The sequence below is a fragment of the Schistocerca nitens genome, chromosome 1 (assembly GCF_023898315.1).
Source record: "Schistocerca nitens isolate TAMUIC-IGC-003100 chromosome 1, iqSchNite1.1, whole genome shotgun sequence".
In the NCBI taxonomy this organism is placed as follows: domain Eukaryota; kingdom Metazoa; phylum Arthropoda; class Insecta; order Orthoptera; family Acrididae; genus Schistocerca; species Schistocerca nitens.
In genome coordinates, this window is record NC_064614.1 from 184,746,481 (window position 1) to 184,766,267 (window position 19,787).

The following is a 19,787-nucleotide window of genomic DNA, read 5'->3' on the forward strand; positions in this document are numbered from 1 at the left end:
ATGCCGACGAAAACTCTTTGGACACTGTTATATCAATAGGATTTTGTTTCTACAGATTTGTAATGCAAATTCTTGACCAGTGAAATATTTTTATACGAGACTGCCACTGTAGCGGAAACTGTTGTCGTAAATATTTCGGTAAGAAAGCTAAGTGACCTTGACGTAATGCGTCTTGAGCGGCCACCTGTGCCAGCCACCTGGAGAAAAAGCCATTAGGTGACAAAAAAAAGAGGCCATTAACCTCACTATTGACGTTCCTTTGTAGAAAGCATCGCAAAAACGACACGGTCGAACTTGAAAACATATGATTACACTGTGGAGCTCTTAATTTATGATATTTACTAAAATGCCTAATGAAACGATGAGAAACATTTCACGGCTATTGTCTTGCTAATTGAGAGAAATGCCATATGGCTTGCTTTATGTATTTGTTTACTCATTTTGTTTAATATCTAGTTTCTAGCTGCACTTCAGCATTGGTTAAAATAAAATTTTATAGATGTACTAATACAAGTATTTTCTGTCTACAGATCGAGTAAATAATAATTTTTTTCAAAAAATGAGGGAGCACAAAAAGACAATTACCTTCACAGGAACTGCATACATAATTTTCTTTTCAATTACTTGGTAATTTTTTGGTAGAGTAAGTTATCGTGATGCATCACTCTACTGTTAAGATGTGACATAGGTATTAGACATGGTCACTTTTAGTGTAACATTTTTTCTGCTTGAGCTTTGTCATGTTTAGATATAAGCTGCTGTTTGCCAGGCATAGTGTTACTGAATTTGACTTTGTGTTACTCTGCTAAGCCAGTTTACTACTGATTTATTTTTCTTGTTTGCTGCTCATTGCCTTATATTAGTCGTAATATTGCAATTGATTTGCCAATGTCCATTTTTTGTCATTGCTGTTTGTGTTAATTGTTTTGTGCTGCTGCATTGCCTCGTCCCTTAGTTTAGCATATGAGCTCAGTAGATTTAAGTTAGCTTAAGAGGGGGTAGACTATATAGGAAACTAACTATGATGAATTGGAAGAAATGCATTGAGAAGATATAAGAAAATGGTTTGGCCAAAAAGAAAGGTAGTGTACAGAGGAGAAAAACTATTTTGAAAGAGGATGAGAACAGAATACAGAAATCCGGCTTAGATAGTACTTTTGGGAATAATGATGAACAAAGGGAGATCTCCATGCAAAATACTGCAGTAAAACAAACCCTGTCCTTTCCTTTTGTGTCATCCCTCTATATGTTTGTGTACCCTTGTGTATTTGTGTTTTTCCTGTCTTTATGTGTTTAGCTGATGAGAGCTATGTTGTAGAATTTTCCTAATACTATGTTATTAACTTTGTAAAGATGTTGAGACATTATTTATTCTGTTTTGTTGCTCATATGTGAAGGTGATGTTTCAAAAGTTATTCTCATCTTTTATGTATTTACTTATGTCATAACTCCTGTAACACTGATGTATATGTTATTTCGATTCTTTTGTAAAGCCCCTATTACTACAAATGTTATCTGTATTGTTATGTTCTTTAATGATGTATTTTGTACCTTTGTAATTGTATTCTTATGTTATAAAATTGTAATTGACACCAGTTCATCATATTATTAACTTGTAAGTTCCATTTCACTGCACACCTTTCTGTTGGTCATAGTATATGGACAATATGTGAGAAGTAGGGACTGTTAGTGTTTGCACGTGTGTTAATAATTCAGCAAGGGACTGGATAACAGCATTGCTGGTTCTAAGGACAATTCCAAAAACTTTGTGAGTGCACAAGTGGTGGTTATAGACTTGCTATATTATCCGCAAGACTCTTCAATGGTGATTGTGCACCTGCACAGTCACAACAGATGGCTGCTAGCCATCTCTACAAGGACTACAGTGGGTCTGCATCTTTGATGGCCCACCAATACCATTATTTCTACAAGGACTACAGTGGGTCTGCACCTCTGGTGGCCCACCAGTACCGTAATCTCTACCAGGACTACAGTGGGTCTGCTCTGTGATGACCTAACTACCAATATTCTTCAAAATGTCGACTGACTCTGCTGTGGGTTTACTCTGTTGTGGCCCATTACCTGTCTGCATGTCGAGTCAGCACTGTCTTTCCGTTGGAAGGACAACACTACTTCTTCAAGACTGCATGGAAATCCACTATGTCCGTGTGCATTGTCTTTTACTGCTCAGACTTTGAGAAAAACACGGCAATTTTAGTTTGATCAACGATCAGGACTGTCTTTATGGACTGTGAGAAAATTTTAGCTTTTGACCAACATTGTATCAATAAGTGTGTGTATTTGATTTCTTTGTTATTGTAATTGTGAAAAAAATTTTAACAAATATGTATTGGCCAGTGCCCAAAAAAATTTGTAAAATTTTTTGTGGGTAGCATGGGGGCTATGTAAGTAGGCTGTTTAGGTTTTTTTATTGGTAACGCTACCTCTGTATGAAAATCACTGGCTGTGCTGTGTGCAGTCTGTGGCTGCTTTGCATTGTTGTAATACTCGCCATTGTAGTGTTAGGCAGCTGGCTGTGAACAGCGCGTAGCGTTCCGCAGTTGGAGGTGAGCCGCCAGCAGTGGTGGATGTGGGGAGAGAGATGGTGGAGTTTTGTAATTTGTCATGAACTGCTATATATATTATGACTATTAAGGTAAATACATTGTTTGTTCTCTATTAAAATCTTTCATTTGCTAACTATCCCTATCAGTAGTTAGTGCCTTCCATAGTTTGAATCTTTTATTTAGCTGGCAGTAGTGGCGCTCGCTGTATTGCAGTAGTTCGAGTAACCAAGATTTTTGTGGGGTAAGCGATTTGTGAAATGCATAGGTTAATGTTAGTCAGGGCCATTCTTTTGTAGGGATTTCTGAAAGTCAGATTGCGTTGCGCTAACAAAATATTGTGTGTCAGGTTAAGCACAGTCTTTTAAAATTGTTCTAAGGGGACGTTTCAATCTTTTAAGGTTGCCATCACTATTTCATCCCTTAAATCCACTTATTCGTCTTCTGCTGTATTACTTTCCCGTATTCAAGTCAACGATCGCCTAATGCTCCCTCTGAACTCTCAATAACCTCTGGTTATTTCAATTTATCCATGTCCCATCTCATTCATTTCCTACCTTTTTAAAAATTTTTCAGTTTTAATCTACGTTTATAACCAATAAATTGTGGTCAGACTTCACATCTGCGCCTGGAAGTGCCCTAAAATCTAAAATCTGGTTCTGAAATATCTGTCTTATCGTTGTATAATTAGTCTGAAACATTCCAGTGTATATAGTCCTCTTCCACGTATACAACCTTCTTTCATGCTTCTTAAACCAAGTGTTAGCGATGATTAAATTGCGCTCTCTGCAAAATTCTACCTTTCGTCTTCTTCATTCATTCGTTTCTCCTATCAATATCTGCCTACAATTATTCCTTCTCTTCCTTTTCCTACTATCGATTTCTATTCCTCCACCACAATTAAAATTTCGTCTCCCTTAACTTTCTCATCATAAATTTGAAGGGTTGTACCTGATATGGTAACAATCTGCACTCTTTTATTTTAGCAATTTAAGGTTTTGTCAGTGGTTATGTTTTTAACCAACTGATGTCTCTATCTACATATCTTTTGGTGACATCTGTTATCGAAAAAAGTAGCTGTAGCTCTGTGTTGTTGTCTGCCATAAGATATCATTAACAAAAATTCTAGAGAGATAATCACAAGCCACAGAAAAGTGGTGAGAGTTAAGGAGCAGCTTTTACTGCACCCAAAAAAAAAAAAAAAGAAAATTTATGCATTAATTTTGCTTCAATAGAGAGTCGTACTAATTTTTCCGATAGTGAAAGTTTATGGAATCGTGAAACCGCTGGATCAGATTCAGAATGTGAATAGGTGGTACAGTACATTTTTACTTGCTTGTTTGAATATAATCTTGAGTGGCTTATAACTTTGTCTTCAAAAATGAGTGTAGCCTTTGTTTGTATGCAGTAAAATAATACTGAACAGAAGCAACAGACTCAAATTATATTAAATGTGTGTATATGTAGACTGAAGCAAGAAATTAAACTTTATATTCTTTAAATAGAGACTTAAAAGTCAAATTACTTTTTCGTAGATTGTGATTATCTCTCTGTTATATACGGAAATGTTGATTTTCTTCTGCAGGTTACTCCCTAAAGCAAAGAAAATTAAGCGAGTCTATCTAAAAGTACAAAAAGCAGGAAAAAAATGAAAACGTCAAAAGTTGGTTTGAGGCCAAATCTAAGAAGAGAAGAAATAGAGGAAGAACTTGTTGCTGTTGTGGTGAAATAACTGCCGCGTGCAGTAGCCGTGCGGTTTGAGGCGCCATGTCAGGGATTGCGCGGCCCCTCCCGCCGGATGTCCGAGTCCTCCCTCGGGCATGGGTGTGTGTCTGTTGTTCTTAGTATAAGTTAGTTTAAGTTAGATTACGTCATGTGTAAGTCTAGGGACCGATAACATCAGCAGTTTGGTCTCTTCGAAATTCACACACATCTGAACATCTTGAAATGACTTATCAACCAAAAATGGCTATGACGTCTTGCGTCCCATTTCTACTGCCTGCGCTTCAGTGTACTGGTTTTAGAGCATTTTTCGTAATATTTGAAAGAAGTGTGGTTGCAATTATTAATGCAATTTTCCAGGTTTGAAATTACATCTCAAAATGACGACTCAGTGCGACGTAACTAATTAGGCAACCTTTTAAAATTTTCGTTGTTTTACTGACTGTGGCTTGACGACCGTCTATAGTGTCAAATAAACATTTTATATACTACTGTGCGTCATCTGTTATGGAGTTACTCTCTTCAGACTAGAGGAACGGTTTTATGAAAAAAAGTACAGTGGCAATATATATGGCATTTAGTAACTTTGTCCCATATTCTCACAGGAGATACTATTTTGTACTATCCAATCTAGGAAATAAATTTATATAAACATGTGTCCGAATACATATACTTGTTGAGGTACGGAACATTTTCGAGAGTCGCTTCTGCCTGTGGCCGCATGAAGGGGATCCGCAAGATTGGTCACCATACTGACTGTCGATTGTGCGCCGGTCGTCGTCACATCGTCCATGTGGAGACTTGTCTTCCCCCAAACGAGCCCATTCCATGACTCAAGGTTCGTGACGTAGCCGTATAAATCTCGGTGGCATAGAGAACAATATGTTTAATCACTTAGGCGCTAGATGTGTGGGTGTATTGAGACCGTTCACGGAGTTGAGTATAGCTCTCCTGAATCCATCGATTCCACATTCGCATGACAATCGTGGGGTCCTGACAATCCAGGGCAGAAATATCGTGAGATGATGAAACGTAGTACCGATGAACCACGGTCCTGCCACTTTCAATTTCCGTCATGTGCTGCTACGTGCTTTACATGTTTATACGAGGAGTAACGTGATCGTCTCACGAGCAAACAACATTGCAATCTGATTTCTGAATGAGAAGCCTTCTGTGTTATCTTTCCATAGGTACAGCCTGGATATTGCGTTATCCCTTTCTACTTTGTGGTTGGTAATTTTATGTTTGTTGCATGCCGCCTTCAGGTTCTGTTTTAATGGCCAGTAGTGTTGATACACGCCTGAGGTTTAGGTAGTCCACGCTACTGTCGTTCATGTCATGTAATCTGATATCCTGGCAGACTGCACCACTGAGTTCCTAGGAGATCCAACCTACGGACATGCTTCATGGATCGGTCCAGATGTACCTGACTTAACGCTTATTTAATAATTGTAGTACGAGGTGGACGAAAGACTCTAACATATTTTCAAAATCTCCAGAATCAGTATTCACGCTGCAGCGGAGTAAGCGCTTAATTTAGGCTTCCTGGCAGATTAAATCTTGAACCCAGAACCATGGCCTTTCAAGAGGGAACTGATCCACTGACCGATACATCCTGGCACCGCTCAGCGCTCACGTATTTCCTTTCGTACATACGTGCCAGTCCCACAAGATATGCAGGAGAACTTCGGCAGTGATGGGTACTATCGAAAGCTGATATATCGTGAGCGGACGGTGTGTCGTACTTGGACAGGTCAGTCGGCAGAGCACTTTCCACTAAAGGCAGCGTTCCATTTAGAGTCCCAGGTCGGTGTAGAGTTTTGATCTTCCAGGAAGCTGCGCATCGTCTCAGCAATAGTTATTATATTTTTTTCTAAATCACGATTATGAGTAGTAGCAGGATGTATTTGTGTCAGCAACTCATCTCCATACATGTATAAATATGGAACCGTATCATTGACAGACATATTTTATCGTCTGGGATACATCTGTTTCCACATACATATTCCCACGGGTGCTGTACGCCGGAGGGTATGTTGAACCACTACTAGTTATTTGCTTTCCTGTTCCACTCCCAAGTGCAGCGTACTAGCTCTCAGTTTTCCTGTCTCCACATCCTGAAGCATAATGCACTTTTGGAAGGGGGGGGGGGCAGTGGAACCTTACCGCTATCAGGCGTAATTACCGGAATTTAAATTTCCTCAGTAGTGTTTCGTGAAAAGTTCGTCGCCTTCCCTCCTTGAGTTCACGAAGCATTTCCTTAATACTCTCATGTTGATCGAACATACTGACAACGAATCTAGCACCAGCGCCTGAACTGCTTCGATGTCTTCCACTAATCCAATCAGGTAGGGATCCCAAACACTCGAGCAGAACTCAAGAACAGGTCGCACTTGTATTCCCTACGCGGTCGCCTTTATGGATGAACTATACTTTCCAAAAATTCTCCAGATCACCCGAGGTCGACTGTACTACCAGCCTTAAATGCTCGTTCCATTTCATACTGCTTCGTTACGTTGCACTTAGACGAGGAGGAGAAGATTTATGTTTAACGTTCCGTCGAAAACGAGATCATTAGAGACGGAGAACAAGCTGGGAGTAAGGAAACTGGACAAGGAAAGCGGCTATGTCCTTTCAAAGGAACCATGCCGGAATTTGCCTTATGCGATTCAGGGAAATAACGGAGATCCTAAATCTGGATGGCCGGACGCGGGTTTGAAACTTTGTCCTCCCAATTGCGAGTCCAGTGTGCTGACCGCTCAGCTATCCCGCTCACTGTTAGGCATAGATACGTAATCTACGTGTCAGCCAGCACACCAATAACACTGTATGCTAACATCACACGATTGTTTTTCCTACTCATCTGCATCATCTCTATACAGCACACTACCCAACAGGTATTCTTGCTTAGTCAACCAGTATCCTTCTATAGACACTTTCCCGTGTATTCGAGCTTCACCAGCAAAGAGTTGCAGATTTCTGCTCATGCTAATCGCCTGATCAGTTGTGTATACATAGAAGGAGATCAGTACTATCACACTTGTATTGTACTGTATTAAACCGGGGACCTAGAAATGATGGAGAAGCTTCGTCCCGTCGGAGCCCTCCGTGGTTCACAACCCCACAACGGCCCCAGCAGTCCACCCACCCCATCGTCGCCCCACACCGAACCCACGGTTATTGTGCGGTTCGGCCTCCAGTGCACTCCCCTGGGAACGTCTCATACCAGACTAGTGTAACCCCAAACGTTTGCATGGTAGAGTAATTATGGTGTATTCGTACGTGGAAACAGTGTTTGTGCAGCAATCGCCGACACAGTTAACTGAAGCGGAAAAAGAGGGACCAACCCGCATTCGCCGAGGTAGAAGGAAACTGCCTAAAAAACCATCCTCAGGCTGGCCGGCACGCTGGACCTCGACTCTAACCTGACTTCCAGATTCGTGCCGGGTACCGGCAAGCCTTTCCGCTCGGGAAGCAGCGCTTAGACCGCGCGACTAGCCGGGCGGGCGTCCTATCACATTTCCTTGGCCCCTACTGACGATAACCTTGTTTCTGACTTGTCTCTGTGTTGAACGCCATGATAAGCATCCTCAAAGAGATGCCAGGGATCTTCAGCTATTAGAATGACGACTTCAAGTAGGCACTCAATCGAAGGAAGGAGATTAGGGTTTAATGTCCTGCTGACCGGCTCTTTTTAAGAAAACAATTCTTGAAATTCTCTTAAGCGATTTAGGGAAACCATAAAAATCCTAAATCGCGATAGCTAGACTGCGATTTAAGCCTTCGTCCTCCTGAATGTGTGCCCAGTCTCTTACAGTGTTGTACACATTTCGCTTTCAGTCTGCCCACGTTTTCCTGTTAGCCAAGCAGGCAAGCTGCCGTACGTCATCAGCAGAACAGGCAAGTTGCTTTACTCTCATCCAAGCCAAGTATCCCCAACCCAAGCTGTCTCAAGAAATCTTGCTAGCCTGCCCGTCTTCCCACTGTACTATGCTACAGGTAGTGCTATGAATAGTGTTCAGAAGTCTTTTTTTACCTGAGATTCTAAGGGTGAGGCTGAGAGGGTTATTACAAATGATTGAAGCGATTTCACAGCTCTACAATAACTTTATTATTTGAGATATTTTCACAATGCTTTGCACACACATTCAAAAACTCAAAAGTTTTTTTTAGGCATTCACAAATGTTCGATATGTGCCCCTTTAGTGATTCGGCAGACATCAAGCCGATAATCAAGTTCCTCCCACACTCGGCGCAGCATTTCCCCATCAATGAGTTCGAAAGCATCGTTGATGCGAGCTCGCAGTTCTGGCACGTTTCTTGGTAGAGGAGGTTTGAACACTGAATCTTTCACATAACCCCACAGAAAAAATCGCATGGGGTTAAGTCGGGAGAGCGTGGAGGCCATGACATGAATTGCTGATCATGATCTCCACCACGACCGATCCATCGGTTTTCCAATCTCCTGTTTAAGAAATGCCGAACATCATCATGGAAGTGCGGTGGAGCACCATCCTGTTGAAAGATGAAGTCGGCGCTGTCGTTCTCCAGTTGTGGCATGAGCCAATTTTCCAGCATGTCCAGATACACGTGTCCTGTAACGTTTTTTTCGCAGAAGAAAAAGGGGCCGTAAACTTTAAACCGTGAGATTGCACAAAACACGTTAACTTTTGGTGAATTGCGAATTTGCTGCACGAATGCGTGAGGATTCTCTACCACCCAGATTCGCACATTGTGTCTGTTCACTTCACCATTAAGAAAAAATGTTGCTTCATCACTGAAAACAAGTTTCGCACTGAACGCATCCTCTTCCATGAGCTGTTGCAACCGCGCCGAAAATTCAAAGCGTTTGACTTTGTCATCGGGTATCAGGACTTGTAGCAATTGTAAACGGTAAGGCTTCTGCTTTAGCCTTTTCCGTAAGATTTTCCAAACCGTCGGCTGTGGTACGTTTAGCTCTGTGCTTGCTTTATTCGTCGAATTCCGCGGGCTACGCGTGAAACTTGCCCGCACGCGTTCAACCGTTTCTTCGCTCACTGCAGGGCGACCCGTTGATTTTCCCTTACAGAGGCATCCAGAAGCTTTAAACTGCGCATACCATCGCCGAATGGAGTTAGCAGTTGGTGGATCTTTGTTGAACTTCGTTCTGAAGTGTCGTTGCACTGTTATGACTGACTGATGTGAGTGCATTTCAAGCACGACATACGCTTTCTCGGCTCCTGTCGCCATTTTGTCTCACTGCGCTCTCGAGCGCTCTTGCGGCAGAAACCTGAAGTGCGGCTTCAGCCGAACAAAACTTCATGAGTTTTTCTACGTATCTGTAGTGTGTCGTGACCTTATGTCAATGAATGGAGCTACAGTGAATTTATGAAATCGCTTCAATCATTTGTAATAGCCATATATATATATATATATATATATATATATATATATATATATATATATATATATATATTCGTTTTGTTTCATTGTAGGCCAGAAAATGGTTAATTTCATCCTCATTTTTTCCATTTTCGGCCCGTGTTTTGGTATTCTTGATTTATATCGATATGAACGGTCTTCTGTGCAGCTCCACCCCAGTTCGAAGAATCATCAGATCACCTCTAACAAATGTTTTCTGTGGTGAACAGAAGCACCTCTGAAAGTCGAGACCCTTTGCACCTAAGAACCTGAATATGTGCATATTATACTGCAGCGCCAAGTAAAATGAAGTCTGGTTCTGCATCCTTACTGCATTTCAGCCAACTAGGACCCCAATTATACCAATTTTAATTACTTTCTACAGGATGTGTATTATGGATTCGCTGAGTTCATTCAAAGGGGCCAAAATAGTCCATTCCAAATTTCCCAAATGCCTTTTGGTAAACACGAAGTTCGTTTTTCAAGTTATATGCAGGTCTGAGAGAAGAAACTTTTTTTCGCACGAAGTTCTCTTCACACTAAGTTGCATACCATCAGAATGTGGTTTTTAATATCCACTGAGCCATGTTCTTTCTCCTGTTTCAATCAATGTTTTCTCTAAATTTAGAAAGCCTGTACGCCGCTAAATGGCCTACAGTTCTTAGTGCATATTTCCACACACACTTGTCATCTACAAAGTCTTTGTCCTGTTTCAAAATATTTATGGAATAAGGAAACTGACGGTCAGATCTACCAAAATATCATAACGCACTCGCCGGCCGCTGTGACCGAGCGGCTCTAGGCGCTTCAGTCCAGAACCGCGCTGCTGCTACAGTCGCATGTTCGAATCCTACCTCGGGCATGGATGTGTGTGATGTCCTTAGGTTAGTTATGTTTACGTAGTTCTAAGTTCTAGAGGACTGATGACCTCAGATGTTGAGTCCGACAGTGCTTGGAGCCATTTGAACCATTTCTCATAACGCCGAATGAATGCTTAGTATCTTTTCACACAGTTTGTGTTACGGGACAGCTACCGATTTATCTGAATCTGCATCATAAACATAAGAAAACGTTTTCCCTGCTGTACTTGGGCTCTGTTTTGTAACTGGTACGCATTCCTCAATTCGTAATTTCTCCTCAGTCTCCTTCAAGTTTGGTTTACTCATTTTGGTGGTCCCATCGTTGTGATAAATGAGGGGCAGCGAATCTACTCATGCGAACATTCCTGATTGTCACGTTGGACAGATAGCGCAACCTGTTCTCAGGCGCAGCAGGCTGAAGAAGCGTGCCAGGCTTGTGGAAACCCAAGTTAGCCTGCTTTAACCGCTGTGGTTCAGTACACATTTACTCTTTTGTCACCATTTCAGCAGGTTGAGCTGCTTTAGTGGTTGCTGCGGAGATAGGGGCAGGCAGGCTGGAAGGACAATTTATGCACCGGTGGTACATAACTCGCTCGATCGCTCCCTAGAAGTCAGTTAGGTTTGGTCTTCAATGAAGCTACAAAAAATGTCATTCTTATTGAGGCCACTTGGAACAGAAGAGGACAGCCTTTCATTTCCGGAATGAGGCTGCAATTTGTCTGCAAAAAGTGTTTCGCCCCCCCTGCTGCTACAGAGGCTGGGAGCGGCAGTGGTGCCGCAGAGACTGCCAGGCCGCTGGAAGCGTGTAATGGGCGCCCAGCTCTTCCCACCCCACGCCACCCCAGCGCCTGTAACGGGAGGCAGCCGGCGACGGCGTGGGCTGTCGCCCTAATGGTGCCCCAGGGCCCGCGCCGCCGCGGTTACGGCTGGCATCCGTCGCGACGAGCTGGTCTGACGGCGTCGTCTCTCGCCGCTGCTGCGCTCACTCGTAGAGCTGGCTGACCCGTCGTATCAGTGGCTCTTCGCAATGTCTGCGCACTTTCAAGTTGCGAGACGATGAGTAACCTGCGAACCTGGCAATGTTTCGCAATTGCTTAATATCTACGGAAATTGTATATACGTCCTAATATCCTTCTCCCACCTCTCTCTGTCCATATCCTACTCCCTCTCTCCTTCTCCATCCCCTCGTCTTCCTCTCTCTCGTTCTCCATCTCCTCATCTTCCCCCTATCACTTTCGAACTCCTCCCCCCAACCCAATCTCTCTCCATCTACTTGGCATCTCTCTCTCTCTGACCATTTGCTCCTTCCTCCCCCCCCCCCTCTTCATCATCAACATCCACATTATTACTCTGAAATTCATAAATGCGTAAATGTCTTCAGATGCTCCATCCGACCCCCTTTAAGCCATTTCCTTACCGTTCCACTGCCGAACACCCTACGGATAAAACAAACACACAAATCTCCCCATACATCAGATTAAAAACCGGCAGGCAGCTAGATCCCTCAAAATCACCTGGGAAGAAACATCACTAGAACACTGTACGTATCCCAGATACCTAGGGGTCACCCTTGACTGTGCATTAACATAAAACAGGCACTGCCTAAATACCGAGCAAGAAGTGGCAGCCAGGAACAATATCGTCAGAAAGCTGACAAGCACAACGTGGGGAGCACACGCCAAAAACTCTTCCCTTGCATTGTGTTACTCTGTCAGAGAATACGCAAGCCCAGTTTGGTTAAATTCTTGCCATGCCAAAACGGTAGATATCACTGTTAATGTCACATGTCGTATCATCACCGGGTGCCTAAAGCATACTCCTCTGGATAAACTATACAGCCTCGCGGGAATTGCAAACCCCCCCCCCCCCCGCCCCACCATCGGCCGGGAGGTAGCAGCAAAAAGTGAGAAAGTGAGAAGAAAAAATCAGAAACTTCCGAAACTCACCCACTATATGGCTATCAACCAGCAAACCCACGACTAAAATCCAGAAGAAGCTTCCTCAGATCTACCGAGGCTCTAGTTGGGCACCACAGCAATGCCGATTCGAACTATGGCGTGCAAGGCTTACCAGTACTGTGGGATTGATTACACCAAGTGAAAGACTGCCACCCGGCCTCACAGAGAATTGGAGTACATGGAGATCCCTCAACAGGCTACGCTCGGATGTCACGAAATGTAAGAGCAATTTGACTAAATGGGGTTTCCTACAGAAGCCACCACTCTGTGAGTGTGGAGCAACGCAGACGACCTTCGACCTGCTCCAGTGTACCCAATGTCCAGTAACATGCACAACAGAAGACCTGCTACATGCAACGCCAAATGAAATAGAGGTCGCTAACTTCTGCGCGGAAAAAGTGTAAATAATTGTCTTGTAAATATTGTACATTATTTTATACATCGTAAATGCTTCTGATACGAATAAATAAATAAATAAAATTGTGATGATCATTTCACCCAGCGTAATTGGGCACCAATAAACTATTTTTCCATTCTGAGGAGATAGTTGGTGATGGTAAATGCATGAAGAGGTCTTGCTGCAGCGAAAAACGCCTTGGTTTTAATAAATGCCGCCCCAATTCATGTATCATATTCGTGGCATTGTCTCCCTTAATTCGCGGTAATACAAAACGGGCTGCCCTTCTTTGAACTTTTTCGACGCCCTCCGTCAATCCACTCTGACGCTAATCCCGCACCACACAGAAGTACACCAGGAGAGAGCGGACAAGTGTACTGTAAGTAGTCTCCTTAGTAAACCTGAGATATTTTCTTAGTGTTCGGCCACCAAAATCGCACATATTATCTATGTGATCGTTCCAATTAAAATTATTCGTAATTTTAATCCATGAGTATTTAGTTGAGTTTACAGCCTTTAGATTCGAGTGATTTATTGTGTAACTCAAATTTACCGGGTTCTTTTTAGTGTTCATGTGGATGATTTCACACTTTCGGTGATTTATAGTCAATTTCCACTTTTTGCACCGTACAAACCTCCTGTTTAAATTATTTTGTAATTCGTTTTGATCATTTGATGACATTTCATGACGGTAAATGACAGTACCAACTGCAAACAATGTGAGAGGACTGCTCAGGTTGTCTCCTAATTCGTTTATGGGACTGTAGCACTTCCTTTGGGAACCCAAATACTATTTCTGTTTTACTCGATGACTTTCCCTCAATTATAGCGAACTGTGACCTTGCTGACAAGAAATCACGGATCCAGTCACACAATTCCGACGATACTCCGTAGGCACACAAATTCCTTTTTCGAAGAAATTTCGAAAAACTGTATTAAGTAAATCTGCTTCAGTAGCACTGTCATTAATGACATCACCATTGTTATCTCTCAGTGATGGTATTGACTAGAGATAGGCACTCTGCACCTGAACTGCTTCAAAGAGCCCAATCTCTCTAAAATTCGGAAAAACTAAATGGTTGCTCATCTGATTTCAAAATGGGTCTCTGGTGGCTGTAATGAACAGACTGAAAATTCTGCACTAGGCTGCTACAATGGCGCCCTACACCATACCCTTAACACTTACCATGCTAAGCCCTTAGCTGCATGCCACTCCCTGTGTGCTGGCTGATTTTTTCTATTTTCAACAGATTTTAAATAGCTGTAAAGGACGTTTAGTTGGAGATACATAAAAACTACAGGTATGGTTTAAAACTTTAAGGTTTCAACTTTACATGGGTTAACAGTCATGTGTATGGGGCATACACTGTTTCCAAGAAGTGATGCTGATTTCTCCTCGATTTTGCGAAAATAAATTTTTGTCAACAATTTATTTTTACTATTTTATTCTATTTAAAGAAGAAATAAATGTTTGAAAGTGATCATTTGACACTGAAAAGACATCTGTTATACCATTTGCACATAAAGCATATCTACATACACATAAGCTATTTTTCATAGTGAACCACAGTGTGATGAAGCTTGAAGCACGGGGTGACACACAAACCTACATTACACTCACTGCACTCATAAGAAGTATCTTTCCTCCCAGCTCTCCTAGTAATGTTGTTTTGTTTTCCACTACACACTACACAACGTCTTTGTGCTTTCTTCTTCCCTTCTGCCATTTCCACACGGTTCGGAAAATGTTTCTGCGACAATCGAGCAATCGTTGCAGATCCATGAGAATCCTCAATTCTCTCTCCTCTCTGTAACACTAACGCAGTGCAGACCTCCTGTATAAACTTAGGAGTGCTCAGTTTCTTCTCATTGATACAATTGTGCAAAATACAACCATTGGAAACTGCCATAATTATACAGTGGAAGGCAAGCTTTCTCCACCACTTCACTGTTTTGGGATCAAGTGCTCCATATGAAAGACGCTGATCAAAAAGGTCTACACCAGCTTTATGTTTGTTGTAATCCAGCACTGCCACTGGTTTCAACTTCTCATTGCCTTCTCTTGTAGCAACAGGCAACATTGAGGATGTGTGCCTGGTACTTATCATCCACACATCCCTCTTGTCTTTCCATCGCAATGCTAGCACATCGTTCTTGCGGCGAAATATTTGTTCACCCATTTTGAGTTTACCCTCTTTGAGAGCCTTGGGCAATCCTTTTCTGTTTGGCATTACAGTCCCTACAAGACCAGTGTTGGCTCTAGCCAGTTCCTCGGCTAGCTGAACACTGGTGTAAAATCTGTCAACATATACAGTGTGGCCCTTACCTTGGGGTGAGCCGAGCAATCGCTTTACCACTGCAGAAGCACTGTTGTCCAGTTTATTGTCCCATCCGTGAAACTTCAAAGTTGTATACGTACCCAGTTTTGGATTCTGCAAGAATGTGTAGCTTCATGCCATATTTGCTTGGCTTATTAGCCATATAAACTTTGAAACCTACACGCCCTCTGAAAGGACACATGGTTAGCGCTTCACCTGGCTGTTAACTTTCTTTGAAATTCCTTACCAAATCATCCAGAAGAGGCCTGACCTTATGAAGGGCATCAAAGTCTACTTCACCTTTCTTTTTGCTTTGAATTGTCATTTATATGGAACATAGACAAAATATTCAGAAATCTGTCCCTTGGCATAATATTGGGGCAAAAATTGCAGCTAACCACTGGATCACTACACCAGTGACTAGCCATACTTGGCCTCTCACTGATTGACATGTGGAGGATAATAGCCAGAAACGTCTTTGTTTCAGCAGTTGTTAGCGTCCTCCACTGCTTGAATCTAGAATTGGGCCCTAATTTGTTTTCTGCTATCAGTGTGGCCAGCTTCTGTCTAGCATATAGATTTGTTTGTTCCTTCATAATTGAAATAACCCTGTCATTTATAAAGTGAGAAAAAAAATCTAAATATTCACTAGACTGACTGAGTCCTATATTATTTAGCACACCATGAGACCCTGTAAATAACAAAATATTTGGTGGTTCATCCACTATAGTCCAGTCATTCTGTGAAATGTCACTCACTCTTGGCCTCTTTCGATGATGAGTGGGGGGGCAACACAGGCGGAGGCTCACCTTCATCTGACGACAAATCTGTGTCTGAAATAATACAGAACAAATCGCAACATGAACTGTCTTGTTCTGCATCGATTTAGTAAGATGTTATACTTACCTGGACTATCGTTATTTTCCGGCATTTCGTAATCACTGTCACTATCGAAATCCGAAAAATCATCATCAGTAGGTTCAGCAAGTACTTCTTCAATCATTTTCCGAAGTTTTGCATCCTCATCACTCGCCATTGTGAGTAAAAAGAAGATAAACAAGCGAAAACCAAAATACTAGCGCCAAAATCAATGGTAAACAAGCGACAGGACACCACAGAACGCGTAACATACGCGTGAAAAACACACATGAATTCGTTCGGAAATATATACGGATATATCGCATTACCTCACTAGGTGCTGCGATCTAGCGCTAATATGATGAACAACAAGCATTACAGGACCTACAGATTGCAGCGGGAACGCTAACAATGCGTTTGAAACACTAAACCAATGTGGAATGCGGCGGGACGTAATATTACGGCGGCCGCATTTTTTCCGTTTCCTCCCGCGACGTAATGTTACGGCAGCCGCACGGTAAGTGTTAAGAAGGCGTATCCCAAGCTACAAAAAACGTGTTATAGACGATGTGCACATGTGGATTTCCATACCTTATTAGTAAATGAAGTTTCCCTCATCCATGAAAAAAGAAAACAAAGACAGCTCCACTTTTTTTTCTTTCAATTATTGACTGTCGGGCAGTACCCATTGGGCCATCTCAGTAGTAATACTGATTATGACGTTATGAAAGTAAGAGTAACACAACACCCAGTCTCTAAGTGGAAGAAAAAATTTTTGGCTCAACTTGGAATTAAACCTGGGTCCCTTTGCTTCCGATTCCGCTGCGCTAACCGCGCAGCTAGCAAAGCAGGTCTAGCCAACTATGCTTCAGTAAGACACATTAAAGTAGAAAACACTTCCAGCATCATGTTTCCACTCTTGATTTCAAAAGAATGTCTGAAATTTCAGAAGCTCAATAAACGTTTACATACTTTTGAGTGTGTTTTACTTTTTTTGCTTTGACTTAGCGTCTCACTCAGAATGTGTGAGTAACCAGCATAAAAGCGAGCGTATCGCAAAGTGACTCAGGCACCACTCCCCTCCCAACGGCTCAGCACTCCCCACCACTCTCACCGATAAGACCGTAAGCTGGCTGTTTCGGGGAGGAGACCAGACAGCGAGGTCATCGGTCTCATCGGATTAGGGAAGGACAGGGAAGGAAGTCGTCCGTGCCCTTTCAAAGGAACCATCCCGGCATTTGCCTGGAGCGATTTAGGGAAATCACGGAAAACCTAAATCGGGATGGCTGGACGCGGGATTGAACCGACGTCCTCCCGAATGCGAGTCCAGTGTGCTAGCCAGTGCGCCACCTCGCTCGGTAGACCGTAAGCCTTATCTCTGTGCTCACTGCTCGCCAAGATTCTCTGGGGTCGGACTGCAAAGTAGCTCGCTAGCTCATTGCTTCCCCACCACCCTTACTGACCAGATTGCAAGGTAGCTCACTGCTCCCGCCACTCTCACAGACAAGATCGCACTGAGAAGACCACATGACGACTTGAGGCGTCACTCTGTTCACTGCACTTTTAGCACAGTGATGCAGCTTGCCACTCGCTTTTTTGCCTGAACATCTCTCCATCCGAGTTCACCTCTTTATTCTTTGTATCCTTATTTGATTTGTACTAGTAGTCGTATTCTTATTTTGTTGCTCTTCTGTTTTGCTGTCGTGTTCGTGTTCCTGTTAGGTGAACTAATACGTCTTCTTCTGTGTCTGTTGCATTTATAATTGCTGTTGTTGGTGTGCTGCCATCCTTTAGGCAGGTTTTAATTACTGTGGTTGCACAGGATACTAAATATGATGGTACGAATAGCACATAACTATTTTAACATACATGATAAATCATGTACGTATAAAGGCTGTCTCAGGAGAAATCGCCAACATTCAGAGATATGACATGTACAATCATTTGAAGAAAGAAACTAAATATGAACATACTCTCTATTCCAAATGGATATGTAAAGTTACTTTTGTACGTTTTTCTTGAATAATAGGAAATCCGCGGCTTCCAGCAAAAACTTGTCACAGTACAAAATTAAACTACATTAAGTTTACTTTAAAAAGGTCCAGTTCACTTTTCCTTTTCCTCGAGGACTTACAGATTGTGTGCAGAGAGCGAGAGTATACAGAAAATCTTGCACAACGTACATGCGTTGAGGTGTAGATAAGTCAGTTTGCAGTAGTTTCCCTGATTTGATAGACCATGCGTCCTATATCAAGTTATTCGCCTCGACTTCGTCCACGCTACAATGGTACATTGTAAACAATGAGTGTACTGAACAATAAAGAAAATAAGTGACAATATACATTAATTATGTTATATCTCGGAAACGATTCATTACAGTGCGTATACGAAACGAGCAAGTTAAACACTTCGGCTTAAATACAAAGAAATAGATTCTCCAAATTTTCGATAACTGTGTAAGCAGAAACCAAATTCCAAAGATATGGCGGAAGAGTCGAGTGATTGCTTTGCTGAAACCTGGCAAAGAAGGAAATGATCCGAAGAATTTTAGACCATTTGCACTAGTTTGACATTTTTACAAAATGCTGGAAAGACTGATTTTAAATCAAATGATAATTAAATGGGCACCCTAGCTGCAAACAGGCGTTGATGTACTTCATTGGGGACATGTTGAAAATGTGTGCCCCGACTGGGACTCGAACCCGGGATCTCCTGCTTACATGGCAGACGCTCTATCCATCTGAGCCACCGCGGGCACAGAGGATAGTGCGTCTGCAGGGACTTATCCCTTGCACGCTCCCTGTGAAATCCACATTCCCAACATGTCCACACCACTACATTCGTAGTGCGCCTAATAGATGTTTGCCCATTATACTCATTACTCGTGGCAGATTAATCTACCAAGTCCCGTACGAGTTCGGGCATAGCGTGTGCGTTCGCACAAGAAGGTCAATGGCCGGAAGCCATATTTTTTAACTATATATGACGGTAGTATCTGTTCTCGAAAGAACAGTTACCGTGGATGACCATGCAGCTTTGCTAGAAATGAAATGATAATTAAATGGGCCCATTTAATTATCATTTCATTTCTAGCAAAGCTGCATGGTCATCCACGGTAACTGTTCTTTCGAGAACAGATACTACCGTCATATATGATTTTAAATCGCCTATCACCTGCAATTGACCCCTCACTTATACCTCAGCAATCTGGATTTCGTCCAGGTAAAAGCTGTGCTGGACAACTGCTAAATCTCACACAGTTTATAAAAGATGCCTTTGAAGCTCGAAAGGTGAAAGGAGTGGCATTTGTCGATTTATCAGCTACTACTAATCAAGGTCTACAATCTGACCAAAGATTTAGGTCTAACCCGACTCACCGCCTCCCTTCTGCAGAATCGCGGGTTCTTCGTCGACTTTCAAGGATAGCGTAGTCGATGGAGACTACAGAAGCATGGCCTCCCACAAGGAAGTGTTTTGGCTCCAGTTCTGTTTAATAAGAGGCTTGGAACTTAAATAGTGGCAGCAATTTGTTCACAACCGATACAAAAGAGTTACATGTTTGCAGCTGTTACTGCCCTTCAAAGTAGCCACCAGCGTTGTGTAGAACCCGTTGCGAGCGATGTGGAAGGCGTAGTATACCGTTAGCAGAGCCTGTTCTGGTGATGGTGCGAATGGAGCGGTCTTCTGCCTGTAGGATCTCTGGAACAGTT